This window comes from Podarcis pityusensis (genome assembly GCF_964106645.2).
Source record: "Podarcis pityusensis genome assembly, chromosome: 11".
Lineage (NCBI taxonomy): Eukaryota > Metazoa > Chordata > Lepidosauria > Squamata > Lacertidae > Podarcis > Podarcis pityusensis.
In genome coordinates this window covers 26811248-26837544 of record NC_138036.1, presented here as the reverse complement: position 1 = coordinate 26837544, position 26297 = coordinate 26811248, and the positions used below count along the sequence as shown (strand labels likewise).

At 45.2% G+C, this 26297-nt stretch overlaps 1 long non-coding RNA gene across 1 annotated transcript in view; it reads right to left on the bottom strand.

Annotated features, from left to right (window-relative positions):
• Positions 1-242: 242 nt before the first annotated feature.
• The window catches only part of LOC308458471, an 84397-nt gene continuing 58342 nt past the window's right edge, over positions 243-26297 (bottom strand). The window contains exons 1-3 of the long non-coding RNA XR_013977452.1: positions 2509-2664; positions 560-766; positions 243-421 (exon numbers count right to left, since the gene is read on the bottom strand). This is a non-coding gene — a long non-coding RNA (uncharacterized lncRNA). Of the gene's footprint in view, positions 422-559; positions 767-2508 lie in introns of the transcript that reaches the window.

Below are 26297 nucleotides of genomic sequence, written 5' to 3'. Positions count from 1 at the left end.
AAAGTAATTAAAGTGTCATTTCAGATAAACTCTGTTTGTTACTTTTGTTTTAAATGTGGTGGTTGTACAATAAATTGTCTGAAGCAAGTGTTTGAATCTGGGCTTTTACGACTGCATGGCTTCCTTTTCACTGATTATCTACCAGCCTCTTCCAAGAAGTAAGTAGCCTGTATGGCACAAACTAAATGTAGCAAAGGATGAGTTGATGATTGCAAACAGAAGTCACTGGCACTCATACCTGCAAGATGGATTCTTGATGTGGAATATTTTCTCGCTTTAGGTGCATGTTGGAATCTCATGCTTCAGTTGTACTAGATGAACTGTCTTGTTCCCTGCGGTCCCATTACACATTAGATTTCACATTAGGGCCAACTTGCTTGGTAAGGTGTTTCTATAACCATTGTACCTGAGGCAGTTAGATCTAGAGATACACAATGAGGTGTGGTATTAAGTGAATCTCTCCCTCTCTCTTGTTCTTTGAGAGAGAGAGAGAGAGAGAGAGAGAGAGAGAGAGAGAGAGAGAGAACAATGTGTTCCCATCAATGTATTATTCACCTACCAAATTTTCACCTGCTTGTTTTGAAGTCTCAGTTGCTCTCAGCTTTCAGCACTCAGGTCACATTTATCTGCAGGAAGACTCAAAAGGTTACAATTACAACTGCAGGTTATTCACGTGTCAAGGGTTGACCCACATATTCTCGCCCTTCTCTCACGTACTTGTTAATTTCCATTTAGCTTTCTAGACCGCTGTCCCCAGTGATTGTTTCTGGTTTATGAGAGAAAATTTAAACATAATAAAACATAAAGAGTTTTATTTAAAATATCTTCATTCTCAAACCAGCCACATTGAACAACTGAAAAGACAGGATGATCAGATCAGCCTGGTAGCGTATTGATTGCTATTCCCTGTATCCATGAAAGCACACCCTGTTTCTCATCATTCCCTTCTCTCCCCAGGGGGAGGAGACCCCACTCCTCACAGTCACGGTTGACAGACAGGAGGAGTTTGAAGTGCAATAGATCCTGAGCTCTCACTGTCATCTCAGTAGGCTTCAGTACCTGATCCACTGGAAGGGTTGGAGTCGAGAAGATTATCTGTGAGGACACAGACAATATTCATGCCTCCCACTTAGCTGTGAACGTTATCCAGAGAAACCCAATCCCGATGACCAGGGTGTGTGGAAGCACTTGGGAGAGGGGATGACGTCAAGAGTCACATGGAGGTGTAACGGAGGGCATGGTCAGATCCTAATAAGTGAGAGGAGCTTGGGGAGATAGATCTGGAGGACTCTGGGGAAGGTCCCAGGGGCATGAGGGTAGTGGATGTTGAACTCCAAAAGATGTCTGATTCTGATGAGAGTCCCCAGAGGTTAGGGGCTGGAGAGCCGCCCTCTGAAGGAGGATCTATCAAACTCTCAGAAGTTTGTGTCATTACCTCAGGCCCGGAGGTGCCTGCCTTGTGTGATGGAAGCCCAAGAGACAGTGTCCACCTTGCCTCCGTCACTCAGCCTGCAACTTCCACCACCAGCAGAGAAGCCTACACAACACAGATAAGAGAGATTGGGCAATGGTGGTGGTGTGGCAGTGGGATGTGTGTGTGGCATGTTCCTGTTTTGCCTCAACTGGCAAAATGTGATGTGCTGCCCATTCATAACCTCCTTTCCAGACACACACCTCTCAGCTTCTCCAGCCGAGGAGCTGGCTCTGGCACCTTCCTCTGTGACACAGGAGCCTCTCCATAGAGAGAAGGCAGCTGAGAGTAGTAGTAGTAGTAGTAGTAGTAAGTAATAGTAATAGTAGTAATAGTAATAGTAATTTATTATTTATACCCCGCCCATCTGGCTGGGTTTCCCCAGCCACTCTGGGCAGTTTCCAAGAATATATTAAAAACACAATAAAACCTCAAACATTACAATCTTCCCTAAACAGGGCTACCTTCAGATGTCTTCTAAAAGTCAGATAGTTGTTATTTCCTTGACATCTGATGGGAGGGCGTTCTATAGGGCAGGCGCCACTACTGAGAAGGCCCTCTGCTTGGTTCCCCCTAACTTCACTTCTTGTAGTGAGGGAACCGCCAGAAGGCCCATCAGTAAATCTGATGCCAAGCCAACATCCACTCTGCCTCCATCACCTAGGACACAGAGACACCAATCCATGACCCTCCCCTAGCCAGCCCACTAGAAGGAGTGCCCATTTACTTGCCCAGTCCCTGGCCACTTGCCATGCTAAATTTTGGGCCTGCCCCATCCTCCCAAAGGAAAGTGCAGGGGGCATGTTGCTTATTGGTTCATTGGCTTAGCCTGTGCTAGCCATGCTTTTGACCTCTTGTGCAACTTGCCTTATGTACTGTTCCGATCTGAAAATAAAAGTCTTTGGCAAAAACCAGAGTCATGAGTCCCTGTTCATCATCAGATGAGGAAAGCCAGGACAAATCCTTGCAACCCCAAGATTGGCACACTGTGTGGGGAAGAATTTTAATGTATTTATCTTATTACACGTATATCTTACCCTTCTAGCCTGATGGAACTCAGAGCGGCGTACATTAAGTTCCCAGGCTGTTTCCCTCCAGGCACTGATCAGACCCAGACCTGTTTAGCTTCAGCACGGCTCTGTATCATGTGTCCCCAGGTCATCTCCTTGGACATGAAATGCCTTCTATCTGGCACCAGCATCTAACCACTGCACTCTCAAACATTTCTAACTACTGCTTTAACCTAGCAAGTCCTCCCTCCCTCCCATCGCATACCCATTATAGATCTGGCAGCTTATGGGCCACACATTCCACTGTATTTTATTACTAACAACTCAGGCTGCGAGGTGAAAGAGACTGGCTTCCATCGCTAGGTTGTAGCATACTTTGTGAACTTGGCAAGGCGTGTGTAAGAGATGTCTTTCCAACAGAATTACTGGTGGTGCGTGTGTGTGTGTGTGTGTGTGTGAGAGAGAGAGAGAGAGAGAGAGAGAGAGAGAGAGAGAAGGGAGGAATGAAAAGGAAGTAAGTGTGGAGGTTGTTTTGCTTATCTGAGCAATCAGATTGCTCTGCCTCTAAATGTGCATTTGATTTATTATGTTTACCTATTAGATAGTGAGCTGAAACTATTTAAATTATCTGGCCAAGAAAAACCCAAGCCTACTTGCCCCTCCCCCCCAGCAACCTCTGAGTGCGTGTGCAGACATGAACAAACACCACCACTCTGAGCTCTACTTCTGATAATCTTTCTCCGTCTGCTTTTTATTATTTATTTTTTTGTGAGTCTGAAATGAACAAATGGCCTGCTTTAAATTATATCCTGTACTGGAGACCTGGGCATGCAACTTACTTCACTAGCTCCCATGCACCTTTCAATTATGTGACCATCGCTTGTGTAGCAGGATTGTGGTACAGGCCTCACAGGCAGACACTGGCAAGGCTACACAGATCATATTATTGCATGGATAAACTGTCCTTGAACATGTTCTCTAGTGATTTAGAAAAGCAAAGGGCCATTCCCCACATCCAAATCTGATTTACAGTATTGGTTCCCACCTTTGGCCTTAGTTTCTGAAGGGATAAATTCTGGAAGTGATTTCCCATGATTCACAATGTTTTGGCAGTAGCTCATGATGCTATTCCATTCTTTTAATGTCTGAGGAATTTAATAATGTCTAGATTTTTTCTGAATGACCATCCTGCTGTTGGTGTCTATCCAGCTTATGTTCCTTACTGCTACTAGCAAAAAACTGAGAAGCTGCCACTTGTTTCTGACAATCATTATGAGAAGGATGGGCAGCCTGCTTCTGAAAGGATCTGCCATCAACAGTGCTCAAATTAGCGGGGAAGGGAAAGAAAGGAAGAGGGCCCTTAACTGAACCTACAAGCCCCATTCCAGGGGCAGAGGAGGAATGGTGGAGACTGCCTCCCCAGCCTGTCTCTTCCAGAGAAGAAGGCAGTTCAGAATTACAACAGGGTTTGAGGGAGGTCACAGCTCAGAGGAAGATGAGGGGAAGAGTTGGGTAATAATGAAAGAGGCAGAGCTGGAGCATCCGGCTGACATGTTATCACTAGAAAGCATTCCAGACCCTCCATCTCCCAGAACCCAGTGAGCCTTAAAAGTAGGAGAACAAAGAGCTCAATGACAGATGGCCCTGAGTGGCATCTTCTTTGACGAATGAGGAAGTGGGGAAAAAGGGGGCGGGGTGGAGATTTACTCGTGGAAGACTGTTTAGGATTTCCAGTGGGCTGGGATTGGAATTGTCTGTGATCCTGCCACTTAATTCACATTGAGTTTGCGCAATTTACATAATTGATGCACAATACAGAACCAAGAGAATTGGTTTTTATTGATGTAGAGCACGTTCCCTCCTTCTGTCTTTTCATGCAATGTACTCCGACTGTAAGCCATGGGTTTTGCCAGTTTTTGATGCCAGAGCATCATGAATCCATCAGTTTTGGAGGTTCAGCTTTTTTCTGTTGCTTCAGCTTGTGGTCCTGACACCCTAAGCCTGAATATTTCGGAACAATAGCAGTGGTAGTATGTATATCCCAGTCATGGTCAAAGTCTCCTCTCCCCACCTTATGAAATGCCCATATGCTAGTGGTGGATTGCAAGCTATCTTGTCACTGTCTTGGGCCAGCCTGTTGGTGAGTGCAATCCAGGGCTCTTGTGCCTCTCCCTTATGCAAGAATCTCTAGTGTTTGGCTTCCTTACAGAGGCCCAGATGGCACATTTGCATTAACTTGCATAGAGCTACTACCTAAACAATTCCTCGGTTTAGTTAACACCTTGATATAAACAGCTTAACAGTGCACCTCTGTTTCCCCATTTTTATCTGTCCATCTGGGACTTTGTTCACTAATCTATGCTTTGTGAAGGGATTTGGCCTAGGCTCAAGGTAGCTGTAGGTTGTTCCTACACATGCATTCCTGATCCCACAAAAATCTTAAATGTTTTTAAATGCGGAAAAAAAAAGAAATAGAAAAGAAGAGGTGGTGGTGTCTGGTATGTGGATGGTTTTATACTATTGTACATTGTATTTAAATTCTAACATTTATTTCTAAATTTGCACCTATACCTATGCATCAACACATGTAAGCATTATGCAAGCCTCTTAAGTCCTTCTTTTCAGCGATGCATCTCCTCATTTGGGGCAATGCATTAAGTGGCCACTCTAGTCTCAGACACAGAGTGCTTCCCATCACTGGGTACCTTGAACTGACAATACCAGGGGTTGAATCCGACACCCTCTGTGTTGGGGAATGGTCGGAACAGGACGACTGGGAAGTGTGCACTCAGTCTGATCAGCTTCTGTCCGAAGACGATGAGGAGGGGGAAGTTTTGCCCTCCCCTTGCCTACAACAGTTTCAGGAGGAGAGGGAGAGAGAGAGATGCCATACCACCCCAGGAGGAATTATCTAGTTACAAGATAATGGAGGAAGAAGGGGAGGTGAGAGTGCAGCCTGCAGAGACCTCCCTGCAGAGTATGGGGGATCCTCCATCTCCACAGGCCCGTTGGTCCTTCTGCATCCTAGAACAGAGGAGGCAGAGGAGTGGGACTACTGGGACTTCCCGTTGCTGCTCAGGATGTTGTTGGGGACGAAAGAGGCGGGGCTCAGAGTAGCCAACGTCTCTCTTGGTGTGGAGACATGGATTCTTGGCATGCATGCAGCCGGATGATTGAATAAAAAGGACTATGAAATACAAACTGTTTGTTATTCTTGCCTTTGATGCTACCAGAGGGGGAGAGGACTCTTCACGCTCGACACTCTGTATGCCAAGCAGGGCCACTCACCTATGGCCCCACTCCCATACTGTGGACAAGCAAAGAGCTATGTACAGGAACACTTCAGCAGAATGGGTATTATGTGGCTCCTGTAGTATGCCACGGCCCTGTCTGTCTGTCTGTCTGTCTGTCTGTCTCTCATGCACACACACTGCTACACAGAAGGAATTCATTTCATTTCATAGTGCAAAAGATGTATCAGCAACAACATTCCGACTTTCCCCTCAGGACATCCAAACTTCTATGACTGCTACAATCTAATACACTGAGAACTCAAGGATTATTAAAATCCTCTCATAACATGCCAAATCACTATATGAATCTTTTAAAATATTATTCAGCAAGTTGGGCTGAACTCTGGGACAATTTTATTTATATCCTGCCCTCCCCAGCCGAAGCCGGGCTCAGGGCGGCTAACAACAATCAAATAATCAAACAATCAAATAATCCAACATTCTAAAACATTTCATTATAAAAATTAATTAAAATCAAATTAATGGCAACCGTTAAGCAAAATTCTGTGCAGGTTGCCAGAGGAGGGAGTCAGGCTGGGCCCTGACCAAAGGCCTGGTGGAACAACTCTGTCTTGCAGGCCCTGCGGAAAGATGTCAGGTCCCGCAGAGCCCTAGTCTCTTGTGACAGAGCGTTCCACCAGATTGGAGCCGCAGCCGAGAAAGCCCTGGCTCTAGTTGAGGCCAGCCTAACCTCTCTGAGGCCTGGGACCTTCGGGATGTTTTTATTTGCAGACCGTAGGTTCCTCTGTGGTGCATACCAGGAGAGGCGGTCCCGTAGGTACGAGGGTCCTAGGCCATATAGGGCTTTAAACGTTAAAACCAGCACCTTAAACCTGATCCTGTACTCCACCGGGAGCCAGTGCAGCTGGTATAGTACCGGATGAATGTGATCTCGCAGCGAAGACCCCATAAGGAGTCTCGCCGCGGCATTCTGCACCCGCTGGAGTTTCTGGGTCAGTCTCAAGGGCAGCCCCATGTAGAGCGAGTTACAATAATCCAGTCTGGAGGTGACCGTCGCGTGGATCACAGTGGCTAGGTCAGGGCGAGAGAGATAAGGGGCCAACTGCTTAGCTTGGCGGAGATGAAAAAATGCCGCCTTTGTTATAGCTGTAATCTGCGCCTCCATAGAGAGGGAGGTATCGAAGATTACACCCAAACTCTTAACGGACGGTGCTGGCACTAATTGCACCCCCACAAGAGATGGGAGTTGCCCCCCCAATCCCATATCGTCCTGTCCCAGCCAGAGGACCTCTGTCTTCGAAGGATTTAACTTCAACCGGCTTCCACGTAACCATCCAGCCACAGCTTCCAAACATCTGGTCAGTGTGTCTGGGGCCGAGTCAGGATGGCCATCCATCAACAGATAGAGTTGGGTGTCATCGGCATACTGATGGCAACCCAGCCCAAAACTCCGGACAAGCTGGGCGAGGGGGCGCATAAAGATGTTAAAAAGCATCGGGGAGAGTATCGCACCCTGAGGCACTCCACACACCAAGGAGTGGCACGATGACAATTCCCCCCCAAGCGCCACCCTCTGTCCCCGACCAGAGAGAAACGAGCGCAGCCATTGAAGGACTGTGCCCTGGATCCCCACGTCGGCAAGGCAGTGGTCCAGGAGTTCGTGATCGACCATGTCGAAGGCTGCTGACAGGTCTAGAAGAATCAGCAGCCCCGACCCGCCTCGATCCAGCTGCCTGCGGAGATCATCTTTTAGGGCGACCAGAGCTGTCTCGGTTCCATGACCAGCGCGGAAGCCGGACTGGAATGGATCCAGAGCCGATGTTTCATCCAGAAACCTACCAAGCTGTTCAGCAACCGCTCTCTCAATCACCTTACCCAGGAATGGAAGATTTGAAACCGGGCGGTAATTGGATAGATCTAAGGGATCTAATGATGTTTTCTTTAAGAGCGGGCGCACCACTGCCTCCTTCAATTCCCCTGGAAATATCCCGGTGCCAAGGGACAAATTGATGATATCCCCCAGGGGGGCCCGCACCTCGTCTGGACACGCTCTAATCAGCCAAGATGGGCACGGGTCAAGAGGACAGGTGGTGGGCTTTCCAGCTCGGAGGAGTCTGTCCACATCGGCTGGGGATATCCGGTCAAAGTGGTCCAATACTGGACCCGAGGACAGTCGAGGGGCCTCCAGTTCCTTTATTGTATCCAAATTGGCAGGGAGGTCATGGCGGAGCAACAGGACCTTCTCCGCAAAAAAGCTCGCAAATGCCTCACAGCTGTGTGTCAGATTGTTATATAAATTTGGCTGTCCTTCAAGGGACGTTAAAGACCTAATTATACTAAATTATTGCGCCGGGTGAGAGCTAGCGGATGCAATGGAGGCCGAGAAGTAAGACTTCTTAGCGGCCTTCACTGCCATCTCATAGGTTTTCATAAAAACCCTATAAGATGTTCTTGAGGCTCCGTCACGGGCACCCCGCCATACTCGCTCTAGCCGTCTGAGGTCCCGCTTCATTTTCCGAAGCTCCTCGGTAAACCAGGGAGCCCGGTTTCTGCTTAGGTGCGATCTCATCTATGGCTGCCAGGAGCTGGATATTCCAGCCCTCAACAAGCTCAGTCAATGAGTCGCCAGGGGGAGCAAGATCCCGCAAGGCTTGATGGAATCTATCAGGGTCCATCAGCCTCTGCGGGCGAGCCCAAATCGGCTCGCCACCTAAGCAGGGTGTGGGTGGAAAGTCAATCCTGGCTTTCAGAGCGTAGTGATCAGACCATGGCACCTTCATCGAAGGAGACATGATCACATCTATACCTACGCCAAAGATCAAATCCAGCGTGTGGCCTGCTTGATGTGTGGGGCCTGAAACAAACTGGGAGAGCCCTAGTGTCGCCATGGAAGACACCAGGTCCGGAGCCTGTGAGGAGGGAGTGGCATCAGCATGGATGTTGAAGTCCCCCAATACCAATAGGTTAGGGAACTCCAAGGCCCAGCCGGCCACCGCCTCCAGCAAGCCTGACAGGGTGGCTGCTGGTGCGCTAGGTGGCCGGTACACCAGCCAGACAGCCAAGCTCACCTCAGAGCCCCACACTAGGCCAACACATTCAATGCCGGGGATCGATGGTGATGGTAGAGCCCAGAAAGGACAATATTCCCGGATTAATAATGCCACCCCTCCCCCCCGGCCCACAGTCCACGACTGGTGGAGGACGGAGAAACCCGGGGGCGCCATCTCTCGTAAGGTAACTGTTGCCCCTTCGCACACCCAGGTCTCCATCACACAAGCCAGGTCGACCCCCTGCGAGGTAAAGAAATCTCGCAGGGTGGCGGTTTTGTTGCCTATAGACCTGGCATTGCACAACACCAGTGACGGGGGTGAGTAATCTTTGCTCACCCTACCCTCGTCCCTCGGGATAGGGCGCAGATTGGAAGGGGTACGAGCATATCCGTATCTCGATCCCCTTTGCCTATAACATCTGCCCCCACCACCATACCTCCCTCGCCCCTCCATAACAGTGCCATCAACTACCTAAAAAAAACAACCACCTACCCCCCCACCAAACCCCAGTCTGCCGCCACCTCACTCTTTCAGGAGCTTGCTAGGCCATAAAAGAGCACAGCTAACGAGAAGCTAAGCAGCTGTTGTTCTTGGCAAGGGCAGTTAGATTTTCCCTCTGCGTGTGGCAAATTCAGCTGTAGGGAAACAAGAACATCCCATTATTCAAGTGGGAGAGGGTTGCGTTTATTGTGAGTGTTCGAACCATCTCCTTCCCTGACCTGAAGGTCTAAGAATTTATCTTTAGAGCTGGGGGAGGAAAAGGTGGAAGCAGCCCTTGTGGAAGATTCTTCCCCAAAGGGATGGGGCTGCAATGCCAGTACCAGCCTCAGACTCTGTAGTGGGAAAATTATATAATTTGAGGCATTTCTACTGTGGATGAGACCTTTGACAGCGATGCATGCTCCTAAGGCTTTGCTGAGGAAAGATGCTCTGCTGGGACCCTGTCAGTAGCAATTGGCACCAGGGATGGGGGAGATATTCATTTCATGTAGGGCAGGAAACTATGGGCATTGCCCTTTTCAACTGCAAAATGGTGAGGCCCTTGTTATGCTTTTGTAATTCGCACTTCCAGAAAAAATATGCAAGCCAAAACTCAGCTGTCCTTAAAAACCGGCACTTCTCCAAATTTTGTGATACTGTTCTCCAGCATTCTCCCCTTCCCCACAAATGTGTATAGCAGTGGAAAATATGCCCAGAAATAATAGCGAAAATAACAAACAAAAAGGAATTCTATTGGGGGAAACAGCTTGTGAAAACAGTTATAGTAAGAGAACTGTGCACTGAAATGCAGTCAAATCTTCATGAGGGCTTCAAAACAATATCCGCAAGCAGATGCAAAGATGCAGTGAACTGAATTCAAGATTGGGAAAATGAGAGACACTGAGAGAAACTGAGGTGGGCAGATCCACCCTGCTTCCTAAATTTGCTACTGCTTCTGCTCACCTTTGTTTGCCCACAGGTATGAGGCCTTTTAACATGGGTATAAAAAGTGAAACCAATGGCAGATCAAGGTAAGGAGGAGCCTGCTGATATCCCTCCTTTGGGGACTTCAGCACTAAAGGAATTAAGAAGCATTTGAGGGAAGAGTAATAGCCCAGTGGCAAACTGCTTTGCATGAAGAGGTTCCCCAACGTCTCCCAGTGTGCCTAGGAGAAACTTCCTGCCTGAAATCCTGGACAGCTCCTGTCCGTCGGTGCAGACAATAGTGAGCTAGATGGACCAGTGGTCTGACAGGATATAAGACAACTGCCCATCTCCCTTGCTCCTCATGCCCTGTTCAAATGCTTGCAGCATTCCAAGTGTACTGCTAAGGTTTAAAAATATAAAACTGGGCTGGGGGAACAGGAGAGGGAAGCAACAGAAACAAGGCTGTACAGTGGTACCTCAGGTTACATACGCTTCAGGTTACATACGCTTCAGGTTACAGACTCTGTTAACCCAGAAATAGTTCCTTGGGTTAAGAACTTTGCTTCAGGATGAGAACAGAAATCGTGCTCCGGCGGCACAGCAGCAGCAGGAGGTCCCATTAGCTAAAGTGGTGCTTCAGGTTAAGAACAGTTTCAGGTTAAGAACGAACCTCCGGAATGAATTAAGTACTTAACCCGAGGTACCACTGTATACGTTAAAGCCCTAAACGGCCTCGGCCCAGTATACCTGAAGGAGTGTCTCCACTCCAGCCTGAGGTCCAGCTCCGAGGGCCTTCTGGAGGTTCCCTCACTGTCAGAAGTGAGGTTATATGGATCCTAGTGGGAAAGCACATTTCTGCCTTTGAATTATTCTGTTTTTGCCAGTGTGCAGAAGGAAGACTCCCCCGTTTCTGCCAGCCCAGCTCTTTTCCCTGCTCCACACAATCCACAATCTCACAGGCTTCAATTGCTGCATTGCAATTTATCAGGGTTTTTTTTTTTTTTTTAACAAAACCACAACCATTTGTAGGGTAGAAAAGAGGGCAAAATTACACTGTGTAAAGTTTGGGGGCAATTCCACCCCCACCCCCACCCCACTAGACATCCCCAGACATTTGCTGTTTTGATTATAGCTTATCTCCAGCAGTGAGCTTCTCTTAAATAAGACAGTAATTGCTTGTTTTGAAGACATGTCATTATAATACAAACACGAGAGACGCACGTCATTTCGATGAAGAAAAGAGGAGCTGCGGAAAATGACTTCAAAGTCTTATTCAAGCTCTCTCCCTTCTCTGAGAAGCCCACTGAAAATAAATCACTCACCCAAATTAAGTATGATGTTCCAAACTCGTCTGATGTGATTGTCACGGAATCATAATGCAACATTTGCTATTCAAGCTGCAGCCACCAAAATGCTCCTGATATTGAATTGATTGCACCTCCTTTTACCAGCACAAATTTAGATTAAAAACACTTCCCTCCCCTTCCCTCTCAAGGTCCTTTCATTACCATCAGTCAAGACAGCCATTTGCATCATTTAACCTTTGTGCAGTAATCATGATACTTAGCATTTGTCTCATGCTTTCAAGTGTTCAGGGTACTTTACATGTATTATTATCTCGTTACAAACCCATATTATTATCCTCCACATTGCAGCAAGTAGAGGGGCAGGAAGAGCGAGGTGAAGAGAGTGATTTGCTCAAGGGCAACTGATGAGTTCATGGCACAGGTGAACTTTGATCCAGGAACTTCCTGTTTTGCAGCTCAGTCTCTTAGCCACATGATCTCACGCAAGCCTTCTTTCAATGACAATGGATTAGGGCAGTGTGATACTTCTGATTCCTTTACCATCCTTAAAGTGCAGGAGAGCATCGCAGACTCAAGGACCTTCTTCCCAATCTGCCTCCCCTCACTGAAGTAAATATCTTGTCCCCTCATTTCCCGTCTTTAACCATGGTTTGCTATTCCATGGGAACACACACCACAGTGGGTTGACATTAACTATAACCAAGGCTTGGAAGCAGGTCCCCAAGTCCGTGCTGTCCATGTGAATATTTGATCCTGCAATAACATTTATGTAATATGAACAGCATGCACCAATCAGAACCCAGAAGTCATCCAGGGATTTGGAGTGTGATGTCGCCACCACTATACTGATGTCACTCAGCTCTATCTCTCTATTCAGTCTGAATCAGAAGATGCTGTAGCTGTGCTGGACTAGTGCCTGGAGGCAACGAGGACCGATAAAGTATGACTGAATCCTGACAAGATGGAGGTGCTGTGGATAGGCAGCTCTCATGTCTGGGAATTGGGGAAATAGCCTATTATGGTCAAGGGAGCACATCCCTTCAAAGAGCAGCTACAAAGAACTTGGGAGCAGTCTTTTACTCAGTGCTATCACACTGGAGTACCTATTTCCAGCAATGGCTACTTCGGCCTCTATGACCGTTCCTGGACCGGAATAGTCTGACATAAGTAATTTATGCCTGGGTGACCTTGTATAATGAGGGACTGCCCTTAAAGATGGCCTGGAAGTGGTAGCGATTGCAGAATGCCGCTGCCCAGTTAGCAGCTAGGGCAGACAAGATGGAAACATGTGATGCTGATCCTAAAAACACTGGGCTGGTTGCTTGTGTGCTACTGGGCCTGATTGAAGGCACTGGCACTGGCATCTAAAATCCCCAACTGCTCAGAACCAAAATATCTGCAGAAGAGTGCCTCTTCCAATAGCAGCCAGTACTGAACCTTGTGATCAGTGGAGGGACACAGCTTGCTGTCCCCCCCCCCTCTTTCGATTCAGGGTACGAGGACATGCAACAGGGCCTTCTCCACGGTGGCACCTCATCTTCACCTCACTTCAGATGTCTAGGCAGTTTTCTTTACTCAGGTCTTTGGACTGCTCCAGCAGGCCTCTTCTTATGCTTTTATAGCTCAGCCCTGACTGTTTAGAAGTGTATCAGAGAGCATGTCAGTAGTTATGGGCACCTAATAATTGGACATGGAAGATATAGAGCTCAAGATCTTGAGCTCTGAAAGTGGCAAACCATACTTCTAGGACATGAAGTGCTCCTATGGTTCAGAGATGGGAGAAGTGTCTCTTCCAACATTTCCCCTCATCCACACATAATGGTAGCTCACTGCAAGTATTTAGAGATGTGGCTGTTCACTTATGAACCAGCATAAAGGGAAAAAAAACATGTTCAGAGTTGCATAGGAATCTACCTTATACTGAATCAGGCCACTGGTCCATTTAGCTCAGTATTATGTACACTGGCTGACAGTGACTTCCCAGTTCCACCCAGCTCTGCATGCATCACTGAGCTACGGCAGCCCTTCTGAGCTACCATGGAGCTGCAGTAAAGACCCTACCACTGACCCCATGCATCAGAAGAGGGAAAGTGACACCCCCCGCCAAATGAACAAAAAAAAATACAAAACAGTGGAGCATTGCTATGGGGGATTAACCTCACTGTTCACAGTCTCTGCTGCTTGCTCTTTGTGTCTGGTATATGCAGCTACCTTCTTTCACAGGGTACTCCTCCGATGTTCCTGGAAGATAATTTGTGTAATTAATTGTGCCAACCTTTCATGTGGGAGCTGGAGGGAAAGAACAGAGAAAGGGAAAGTGCCATGGCCTTCAGCATTCTCTTATGAGAACATATTTTCGGTAATCATGGCATCAAGTTGCTTGGCAGTCACTATGGTTTTCGCTCTACCCTGCAGAGGCAGAAATTTTTGCTGCGACATAATCCTCTCCGTTGAATTCCCTTACAATGTACCTTTGAGCAGCAGCGAAACAAAATCTATGCTGTTTCTGCGTTTGTGGTTCTATCGCTTTTACTTTCACATTTTTTGGTACTGTTTTCAAGATGTGGTCATTGGGAGCGTTATAAAATCTGGAGTGACTATTTTTTAACAAAACCAAACCCTGAATATGAGTCAGTTGCCCATGTTTTCCTATAGTACCGAAACAGAAAGGTACTAAACTTAATACATAGCAGCCTTCAAATTAATTTAGAAGAAACACTCCTTCTTTACAACAGGACAGATTGAATAAATATGATGATTCCACAGTTGAGGACAAGAATCACTCTAGCCAGCACTCTCAGGATGGCAAGCAAGCAGGTGGTAGATCAATGGCAGAGCAAATGGTTTGCACAAAGAAGGTCCTTGGTGCAATCTCCAGCCCCCCAAAGTAGTGCTGGGAGAGACCCCCACCTGAAACGCTGAAGAATTGCTGCCAATCAGCATGGACAGGACTCAGTTAGATGGACCAATCATCTGACTCAGTTCTAGGTAGTTTCCTGGGTCCCTATATACATACCCTCCAACATTTCTCTGATGAAAATAGAGACATCCTGTTCCATAATGATAATTTTACTATTTATACCCCACACATCTTATTGGGTTGCCGCAGTCACTCTGAGCAGCTTCCAACATACAGTGGTACCTCAGGTTAAGTACTTAATTTGTTCCGGAGGTCCGTTCTTAACCTGAAACTGTTCTTAACCTGAAGCACCACTTTAGCTAATGGGGCCTCCCGCTGCCGCTGCACCACAGCTGCACGATTTCTGTTCTCATCCTGAAGCAAAGTTCTTAACCTGAGGTAATATTTCTGGGTTAGCGGCATCTGTAACCTGAAGCATATGTAACCTGAAGCATATGTAACCCGAGGTACCACTGTATATAAAAACATAATAAAACATTAAACATTTTTTTAAAAACCCTCCCTACACAGGATTGTATTCAGATGGCTTGGGGGTTGGATAACTCCATACCCTCCAACATTTCTCCAGCAAAAATAGGGACATCCTAAGGAAAAACAGGACATTCTAGGCTCAAACAAGAGACTGGGATGGCTTCTCTAAATCATGTATGTCCCTGGAAAATAGGGACACTTGGAGGGTCTGTATATATTCAAACTTCTGCCAATTACAACTAACGAAAGTGGGTTTCAGCCTTCTTGGCTACTTTTATGTCATCTCCAGGTCTTTATGCTGCTCCAGGTCTGAGAAGGCCCTTTTGCAAACTGCCTTTGGTGGGTGAAAATCACATAGCTGTTTAGCTGTTTGACATCTGCTAGGATGGCATGTGTCTACCTAAAAGGCCCCAGGCTGGTTCCCTGTAACCTCACCTGTCGCAATGAGGGAACTGCCAGAAGGCCCTCGGAGCTGGATCTCAATGTCCAGGCTGAACAATGGGGGTATAGATGCTCCTTCAGGTATACAGGGACGAGGCTGTTTAGCACTTTAAAGGTCAACACCAATACTTGGATGTGTGCTCAGAAACGTACTGGGAGCCAATGTAGTTCTTTTAGGACCTGTGTTATGTGTTCCCAGTGGCCACTCCCAGTCACCAGTCTAGCTGTTGCATTCTGGATTAGTTGTAGTTTCCAAGTCACCTTCAAAGTTAGCCCCACATAGAGTGCATTGCAGTAGTCCAAGCGGGAGATAACCAGGGCATGTACCGCCCTGCCGAGACAATGTGCAGAATGGGCACACTGAGCTGTCCTAAGTGTTCACAGTCATAGCAGGGTCCCTGTGTGATAGCATACTTCCTATAGCGGTTACTCCAGCCCTGGAAAATCTGAGCAGATGTGGTTCCTAGAAATTAATTATTCCTTTGCTGTAGGAGAATAGCTGGCTGTATGCAAGATGCATGGAGACAAGGAGGAATGAAATGATTTTGTCCAAGCTGTCTGTATACTCTCACGTATCCAGTTTAAAAATTCAGCTGTAATTGTGACCCATTTCAGTAATGAAACATTCATGCCAGACTGTGGAAATGTAAAATACACACCCTGCAGAAAAATGTGGTTAGTATCCAGGACCGATAAGGCAGATGGCTGTGAAAGTTGATGATGAATTATCTTAACAAAAAGGGGAAGGCAGCCAACTGTTCAGGTGGTTGATTTATTTAATGTTATCACAGCCTTTGCTAAGGAACTCAGTTTGCCATGTTTGACTTGTCTACACATCTCCCATTTTATTTTATTTTTAAATGTGTAAGATAAGGCATGAGTCACAAAGGCTGAAGCTATAGCAATGGATATTATAGGGATTACCCTATCAGGTGGGAGGAAATCACTATGTGGTTGATGAAAGGGGTTAAGACCCCTTCCCTTAACCACTGGTCAATTTCCATAATGAAGTTTTCATTGGTATTGTAATAGAAGATCTGTCGTCCTCTTTCATCATCCCTAGCCGTGTTGGGTACCAAGGAGAAGAAGGTTTCAAGCCATGAAATGTGCTGGCTAGTTAATAAAGTAAAAAAGCAGGTCAACAAGAATAATTTTTGTGCAGGACGCAAGAATAATTTACCACATGACAAATTTAGAAGAGAAAGTGACAAGACGCCAGCTCATCATTCACCTGCTCATCCTCCAATGTGATACATAAAACAAAGAAGTTAGTCTCTGCACAAAGGAATAAGCAGATACAAATCTGGCATGTGACTAAAGTTGGAGTAAGCAGAGGCATGTCTGCATCCATCACTGGTCAAACAAAGAGAGAGAGGGAGGGGAAAACAGGAAATACTGCGTGTTCCTTCCTCTCTGCCTAGCAGCAAAACAGCTCTGTGGTGTTAGCCCCTTCTCATGCTAACTCGCAAGAATATGCATTGGTTATGTTTGGCTGTAAAACTCTCACAACATTAACCACGGAATCATAGATGGAAACAGATCACATAGTCCAGCAGGGGTGGAGAACCTCCCGTTGTTGTAGTTGTAGTTGTTGTTGTTGTTGTTGTTAAATGTGACCTTCCAGAACTCTTCCCAAACCATACCTAAAGCTGGTTATACTCTAAATATAAGTATTTTGCCTGCATAGTTTTTACTGCTGCTGTTGCTGTGAACCAATGAATGATTCTAAGTAAATCTTATTTTTGATCTTATTTCTCAGATTGTTGCCTGATGCTTTGCTAGGCAGGGTAAGAAGGGAGAAGCCAGCTTACTTGCCGTGGTCTAAACTACTGAGCCTATTGGTCTTACCGACCGGAAGGTCGGTGGTTCAAATCTGCACAAAAGGGTGAATTTCCATTGCTCCCAGCTTCTGCCAACCTAGCAGTTCGAAAGCACACTAGTGCAAGTAGATAAATAGATACCGCTATGGCGGGAAGGTAAATGGCATTTCCATGCACTCTGGCTTCCATCATGGTGTTCTGTTGCACAACAGACAGCTTTCTGGGTCATGTGGCCAGAAAGCTGTCTGTTGACAAACACTGGCTCCCTCAGCCTGAAAGCAAGATGAGCTCCAGAACCCATAGTCGCCTTTGACTGGACTTAACCATCCAGGGGTCCTTTACCTTTACCTTACTTCATAGCTGGCCTTAGTCAACACAAGGTTTTGCAGCCTAATTCCTATGCTTTTAATTTTGTTGCCAGGGATGGGATTTTGAAACTCTGTTCCATCCACCCAAATGGGCACCTATAGCAATAAACGGCAATTAATATAGCCTTTCCTACCAATTAAAACCCATCCCACAAATGTCAAGGTGCTTAATATGCGAACAGGTGAGCTTGGTTAGATGACTGGGGAACCTGGACACTTTTGAAGGGGGGATAAGGGGTTCTATGACTATTGCTCTTCATCAGTCTATATGGTACCATCTGGGAATTAAGCAGATGATGCTATGCTCACCTGACTCTTCTTTCATTTTTTTTCCATTTTTTTTTTGTCATTTCTATTTTTTTTTTAATGATATTTATTGAAAATTTTAGAATTACAAAAGAAAACAAAAAAGAAAAAGTGAGAGAAAAAACAAAGAAAAAACAAACCACAATCAAACAATACAAATTAATAGAAATCAAAATCAAAAAATAGCACAACACGATCAAAAGACAAAAATATACCACAAACATTTAAAAACAAACCCAACATTCTTAAATCCTTAACTGTCATTACCTTCTTTCTTTGACCTCCTCCTCCTCCCTTTTTTTTGTATCCTAGTTGTTAATTGTCGCAGCAAATCCTTTCCATATTTCATAATATTCTGTCATTACATTACCTTAATCTATTTTAATCTTATCTTACTATAGAAAACCTTAAAGCTTAAAACTTAGATCTTATTTTTACCAATTTCTCATAACCATAATATTCTTACATAATTCTTTAAACATTTTTGCTAAAGCCAAATAATTTCGTTCCAACATTTTTCTAACATTCATCAATTTTATAGAACAGTCCTAATAAAAAAACAAAAAAACAATCCAATCTTCATCCAGCGTCTCTTCCTCCTGGTCCCGGGTTTTGTCAGTCCTTTCTATCCCATCAATCTAGCGCATTAACCTGGTAATCTTATGTCCGAAGCCCTTAAGTCCCTTCCATGTCCCTTCCGCGGCTCTTCTTCATATTTATAGCTGTATTTTCCTTTGTCTCCTGCTCCTTTCACTCGTGGGAACTCCAGCTTGACAATGTTTTTGACCCTTCTCGACAAATCAGCCCCTTTTCCATAGTCCACACTAAACTCCATGTGGTATTTGAGAACATGTTTCAAAATCCCTCCAAAATTAAGAGCCCCCACAACCCCAAACATCTCACGGCCCATTGCCAGACTTGAAAAGTCCAAACATCCCTGCATAGGGGGGTCTATCCAACCCCCCCCCCCATTTCCAAACCAAACCAAACTTTATCTTTCCAAATCTGGCTTTTTCCAAGTTCATTTGTCAAATCCAAGAACTCATGTTCCTGCTGGGCCACAGCTCCCTCCATCTCTGGCGCCCAAGATTCAGCAACATCCTCTTCCCTCATCTGTTCTGTCAGGGCACACTCCTGACTTCCTGTTTAGACCTTCCCGTTTCAGTGCCAAATTGAAATAAACTTTTAAGTCCAATTTTCCTTTCTACTCGCAAATCCTTATTTAGAGTCCAATTGTCCAAAATTTAAGTACTCACGGGTGATTGTTTTAAAAGCCAAATTGCCCCAGGAAAAAGGCAGTGCTCTCCGGCAACGGCTGTGCAGCTTCGCTCCACGGAAGAAGCAGTTGACTCTCAGCACCGCGCCACTTCCCCCTCTTCGTTCCGGAGCCCATTAGTGGGTTCCTTTGCGGGTTGGGGGGGCACTAAAGGTGCCCGCCGAGTCCCAAGGTCACAGGCTTCATCCGCCTGTGATTTTTGAAAGGGTCCCCGCTTCGCCGTAGCGGAAAAGACCCGTTTCCCGTGGAGCTGGTCCCTCCAGATCAGAGGGGGTCCGCCATTGCCGATGGCGCCACCCCGGAAGTCTTTCATGTTATCCACTCCTAGCACTGACCTGGCTTCCCTAAGGCCAGCTTTCTGCATTGTCCTCACCCCTTCCCAGATAAGAGCAGGTCTTCCTTCTCAATGAGAAGTGAGCAGTGCAACAGTGTACTTGTGACATTTAGAAGTTAGAGAACTTTAGCGGGCAATCACAATCCATGGCCAACAAGAATGAGAAACTCTCACCTAACTGTTGCATACAAGAACTCTGGAAAATGCCACTGGGTAATGAGAAAAGAAAATGCACCATGTCCTCTTTGTGCTTAATGATATGCTCTACTTGACATTATTAAAGCACTTAGAGGAACCCTTGTGCCTCATTCTCTGCCTGCATTTTATTTAAACAACTGCAGACAGCAATGGGCTTTAGTGCTCGCTCGCAGAGGATTTGTTTTTAGCAAATTGCGTCCTGAAGAGAGTACTAATCATGCTGACATGTTCTCCAGAGAGGGAACCCATTTAGAAGCGTATGTAGGAATGCCTGGTGACTCTGCTGGTTTAATTTTGCATTAGTGGGCTGAGATCACCAGGCATTACACTGATTGGAGGAGATTTGCTGCCTGCACTGCTCCCGGGTTTTGCTGAGTGGCTTGATGGGCAGGGAGATTTACAGCGAGGATTTAGAGGAGGCAGTAATATGCTGCCTTCTGGTCTTGAGCCTACAGAGGAGAAGGTAAAACTGAAAGGGAGGGGAAGGAGATGGGAGAGTCAATAGGATGATGGTCCCAGGGAAGGTATTTTTGGTAACAGAGTGTTCCATCTCAAGTACATGAATTATGGAAGGATTTTTAAAAGCATGAATGAAGACACTGGAGTATTAAAAATGAGCACAAACCTTCCAACTTTTCACGGATGAAAATGTGGTTGCAATCCTATACCCACTTACCTGTCTCTTTAAGCATAAACTCAATTTAATAGGCATATACAGAGATGATTGTACTGCAGTTCTTATACCATGCACTGCTGTTCTTTATAACATATCACTGAAGACCCTTTTCTAGTTGCTATGTGTGTTTTCTCTGGAATTAACTTGCTCTTTGCTGAAGATGTGGAATTCCTTTTCCAGTATACCTGGAAAATCACACTGGTCCTCCTATAACAGCTCCTGCAGTTAGCTCTTCTAATAGACATTGGTCATGTTGCCACGAGATTGGGCAACATGTGGCCCTCTAGATGTTCTTGGAATCTAAGTCCCATGATGCCTGGTCAGTAACAGGGATCATGGGACTTGTAGTCCAGCAACATCTGGAAGGCCACAGGTGCTCCATCCCTGGCGCACATGAATGTGCAGCGGAGGCAGCATGCATCTACCCTTCAACCCCACCTCTAGGTGAGATGTGTAATTTCTACATATCTGGCAGTGGGGCTGAAACCTAAGAAGGCGAGTTCGAGTAAACTAACTCTTAACAATCCCAAAAGGAATTCCAGCTGTGCAAAATGAAAAACAAGTAATGTGATTTTCCAGGGACAAGTCCTGAGAAATTGGGACTGGTAGATAGAGGCATTTAGAGCTTATGGGTCCAATCACAGACTGAATGATGTTAATGGCAAAGCTCAGCATACCTTCAGTTTTTCTCTAGTTACTGGAGAGGGGTGAGCGTGAGAGAGAAGTGAATTTTAATTTGGAGGAATTCAAAATACATTTTACAGAAAAAAACTCATTACATTTTTGGCTAGACCTTGACCCTTTTGAATTTGGGTCTGGCCTCAAATGAATTTTGACCCCATCCATGTTGATAGTCTCCCTGCCAGTTCCCTTTTTCTCCTTCCAAGATAAGCAAATTTGCCTTTGAGAAGCAGTGGATGAACCAGGAAGTGCTCACTTGAGAAACAAAGCGTCTTTTCCAACCTCTCTTTAACCTTTTCAAGACGATCTAGGGTTGAATTCTCTCCCACTAAAAGCAATGGAACTTCTTCTTCTTCTTCTTCTTCTTCTTCTTCTTCTTCTTCTTCTTCATCATACCTTACCTAAGTGTAATCATAACCAATACTGGTTGCTAAAACACTTAGAACAGCTTTGCTCGACCAAATGTCCTCAATATGTTTCATACTACAAATCCCATCAGCCCCCCAACTAGCAGGGTCAATGACCAGGGTTAATGGGAGCTGAAGGCCAAAGTATTTGGAGCAGAGGCAGCAATGGACACACTTGGGATTTTGTTATTTCTTTAGTTATTCTCTCCCAGCTCCCGTGGATCAGTTACCCCCACAGAGCAACAGAAAATAGAAAGTGTGCATAATTTGCTTGCTGAATGCAGTAGAATTAATCTGAGACTTAAAGAGCACATCAACCTGAAAGAGGAACTGGGAGAAAGCGTCACTTGCTCCTTCAAGTAATTTTCAAGAGAGAAAATGGCAAACACCCTCCCCAGCTCATGAATGAGGGGAGAGCAAGGAGGAGGCCTCAGAGGCTTCTTGGGCACTGGCAAGGGCATGATTGTGCCCACCAGCGCCACTTTGGCGATCCCTGATCTGGAGTGATAGAAAAGCTAATTTAGAACTATCTTGTAAAAATGCCTCTTTGGAAGGAAAAAAAGTTCCATCACCATGGTTGGAAACAATATTTGTGATGGCACTAAGCATCTAAACAAAGCGCTTGGTAATTCAAACCAACTGCTGATTTTAAGGTTCTTTCCCCCCTCTTTCCATTCCTTTTTGGCACTACATCCAACTGCAGTCTTGACTAGTTTCTTTTAGCTCTGGAAAGAAAAAAAAGGTTTGAAAAAATTTTTGAAAGGGGAAGACAGGAATGAGGGAATTCTTACATTGCATGAGTGCGGTTTAATAGTGTGTGCTATTTGTACACATCACTAACTGGGGAAGTTAAATCATTTTTGGATAAAAATTGCTGTAGATGCTTCCAGAATGCCGTTGAACTCAAGTCTTTAAAGTGAAAAATCTTCACTGCCTGTAATTACAAGGACTCTCGCCAACTAAAACCAGTTTCTCTCAGGATTTTTGTTTTTATTGCTATTTTGTGCCATGCTGTCTAAGAACCTCATGTGCATGAAACTTCCATTTTCCTTTATTAAAAGCATAGAATGTCTTCCATAGATGATTTTACTAAAGCCAGGTTTGCAAGAGCAGCTCTTTCAGTGTAACCCTTCCTTCATAAGCTTCAACTCCTGTTTTGTTCACATAGGATGCTATCTTCCATGTGTCAACATCTCAACTACTCCTGCATTATTATTATTTCATTTATGGAATGCTTCTCATGAGGCATCCTCATGAAAACAGAACAATTTTGCGTGTGTGTGTGTGTGTGTGTGTGTGTGTGTAACAACAATATTTAAAATCAATTCAGATCCAGTACATATACCAACTGGGAACTGTTTTTTAAAGAGCAAATATTCAGACAACACAGTATCTGAACAACAGCAAAAAACATACTTATTAGGAATGTATAAAAATCGCCTCTGATGATTTGTTAACCTCGTATGAACTTCTTTAAAAAAATAGTTCTCAGTATTCCTCCAAAAATATGCCCAAGCAGGAACTTCCAACTTCTGCATGAGGTTTCTCCAAACTAACCTCAAATACTTCACTACATGCAGGATCTAGTGGCAACTCCATGTGGCAGTTATACTGTACTTGTAGCTGGTGAAAATCCTCATAAAACTTAGATTCCAAACCCCTAAATGAACTTTTTTCTCTTGATATTTGGCTGATTTTGGCTCTGGGGAGGTTTCATGAAAGCCACCCCTTTTCTTACCACAAACAAACAAACAAACAAACACCTTTCCACTGCCTGCTGGTAATCCTGGCATCAGTGATCATGATCCTCACTGCATTGTCCTCTTGATTCGTCTTCAGACATCATTGCATCACGAACTTTCATGGCTATGGGACGTTATCACGAAGCCAACTCAGAGTGAGGGCAATGCTTCCTGGTGTCATATAGTGGGCAGTGGAATCACTCTTGCCAATAAGTGCAACAGAGCCTTCTGAAAACTTGCCCAGTTAGTAGGAGACATTGTCTGCAGCCTGTAAAGAGGGTGGCAAAATTTGGCCATTCCATCTAAGCTCTGTGATTGAGGGATCTGTCATTAGCAGAATCTGCAACTGCATAAGTTGGGACACTTGATTTCCTGCATTGCAAGAAGTTGGATTAGATGAGCCTTGGGGTCCCTTCCAACTCTACACTTCTATGATTCTATGATTTTTCTTTACAGTGGAGTAGGTACCCCTGCTTCTATATTGTTGACTCATATGAATATAGGGTCTCCATTAGTTAAATCAGTAATGATATACTGGGCAAGAGACTTTGGCTATAATATACAGTTTGCATCATGGGAAAAGTTGTGAAAAGAGGATTTGACGTTTACAGCCTGCTGTTTGTTAAAAGAAAATAATATGAAAATTATGTACCGTTGGTATTTGACACCTAGCAAAATTGCAAAAATGTATAGAACCAGTTTGAATGTGTGCTGGAAATGTAAAGAGAAAAAGGGTACTTTTTGTCATATGTGGTGGTCATGCTTTCTGGGAAATGATATATAACGAGTTGAAGAAAATGTTTAAGATAACTTTTGTTAAAAAACCAGAGGTGGGGTTTTTTTTGCTAAGCATCATGGGTGAGGAACTACCAAAATAAAATAAAAGACTGTTTATGTATGCGACGACAGCAAGAGTTGGAAAGAAGGAGAAGAACCGACCAGAGAAGAGTGGCAGACCAAGTTAATGGAATTTGGGGAAATGGCAAGACTGACGGGAAAGATCAGAAGCCAGGAAGACCAAGTATTTTTAAAAGACTGGAATAATTTTTAAAATATATTTGAAAGACCACTGTAAACAGTTGAAATCATTGGCAGGAATACAATGACACCTGCAAAGTAACATGAACTTAGGTTACCATGATTATATAATAGATGGAGTACAGTAAAAGATGCAGGAATAAAATTTAGAAATGGAACCCATGGAGGGAGGGAAGGAGGTCTAAAGGTCTGAAAGAACCTCTTTTTATTTTTGGAATGGTTATATTTCTTGTGTACAACTTTATGTAAAACTAATAAAAATGTTTTGTTAAAAAAAAGAATATAGGGTCCCCATCAGCCCTTATCTGGATGCCACATTTAACAGCTGTGCATATTCCTGCCTGCATACTGGCTCTTGGAAGCCTTCCCAGTTTCCTGGCACATATAATTTTCCAGTGCTTGCCTCCAACAGCGTACGTTTTAACAAAGAGCTCATTTTTGTGTGTAATGCAGCAAACCTTCCTACAATGGATCCATATGTGTTGAACTCTTCACAGATTGGCTCACTCCACCCACAACCAAGTTTGGCTACTGAGTGGGTAGGGAAGTGCTGTGCTGGTGAACCCCTACAGCCCAAATTACAGGGCTGCCACTTAAGCCTTCAGCATCACTTATGATCTTAGGAGAGGTGTATCTACAGAAGATAGGAAGACAGATAGGTTAACCCCAGCATGATGCTCAGAAACTGTATGGAAGAGATTTGAATAGAGTATGTCCAATCTTGGTCCAATCTTGGTGTGTTTGACTCTTTTGGATATACTTTAAGCCCTTGTCATTGGGTATCTAAGCAGCCACTTACCTGAGTTACCTGTCAGCTGAAACGTTTATCAAAGGATCTGCATCCGGTGTCCTAATATTTGGAAGTTAGGCAGGTAGTAATAGAGAGAGGACCTACAGTAAGTGTAGAAAAAGTGCTGTTGTTGGATGACAATCCCATGATCCCAGGTACTGCTGGCTGGGGCTGCTTAGAGTTGTTGTCCAACAACAAATGGAGTATACCATACTGTCTACCCTAGAAACCTGGTGTTTGCCAGATGTCATTGAACTACAACTCCCATCTGCCCCAGCCAGCATGGCCAATGGTCAGGGATGATGGGAACTGTAGTCTAACAACATCTGAAAGGCACCATATTGGGGAAGGCACCGACTATGGAATCCTCCTAAGACATATTCACCAAGTCCCATTATTACTATCAGGCTAGGTATGTCCTATTTATATGAGTTTTCAAAGGTGTGTAAGAGGGACGCGGGTGGCGCTGTGGGTTAAACCACAGAGCCTAGGACTTGCCGATCAGAAGGTTGGCGGTTCGAATCCCCGCGGCGGGGTGAGCTCCCGTTGCTCGGTCCCAGCTCCTGCCAACCTAGCAGTTCGAAAGCACGTCAAAGTGCAAGTAGATAAATAGGTACCACTCTGGTGGGAAGGTAAACGGTGTATCCGTGCGCTGCTCTGGTTCGCCAGAAGCAGCTTAGTCATGCTGGCCACATGACCCGGAAGCTGTCTGCGGACAAACGCCGGCTCCCTCAGCCAATAAAGCGAGATGAGCGCCGCAACCCCAGAGTCGGTCACAACTGGACCTAATGGTCAGGGGTCCCTTTACCTTTACCTTTAAGATGTCTGAGTGGGATTAAACTAAGTTGTGGTGTGAGTGGAATGAGGTCCACTCACATAACTGGGACTTCCTGTCTCTCTTCCCCACATATGCCCCTAAATTTGCTCTGGTGGGTTTGGGGAAACCACCACAACAGGTTTAGTGAGTACATGTGGCGTGAGAAGAGGAGGAGAAGTCCTGTTGCACAAGCGGACCTTGTTCCCCACACAAATACTCCACTTAGCACTACGCTGAATTCTGCCCTCTGCTGTAACTGTATTCATTACATTTCTTTCAATATTTTATACTGCTTTTTATTGGTGCCTTGAGGGCTTTTAAAATGGAAAGATGGCAGACCAGAAATGTCTTAAATAAATAAGCATGTAGCTATGGGTTTGTGTTTTTGGGGTGGGGGTGTTCGCTTTGGTAGTAGAGTCATCTGGAAGAGGGAACCTTTCTAGCTTTTCACCACTAGACAAATTTGAGGCAGCTTTCTCAAATCAATGATAGCTCCAGCTGGTGGATCAGTCC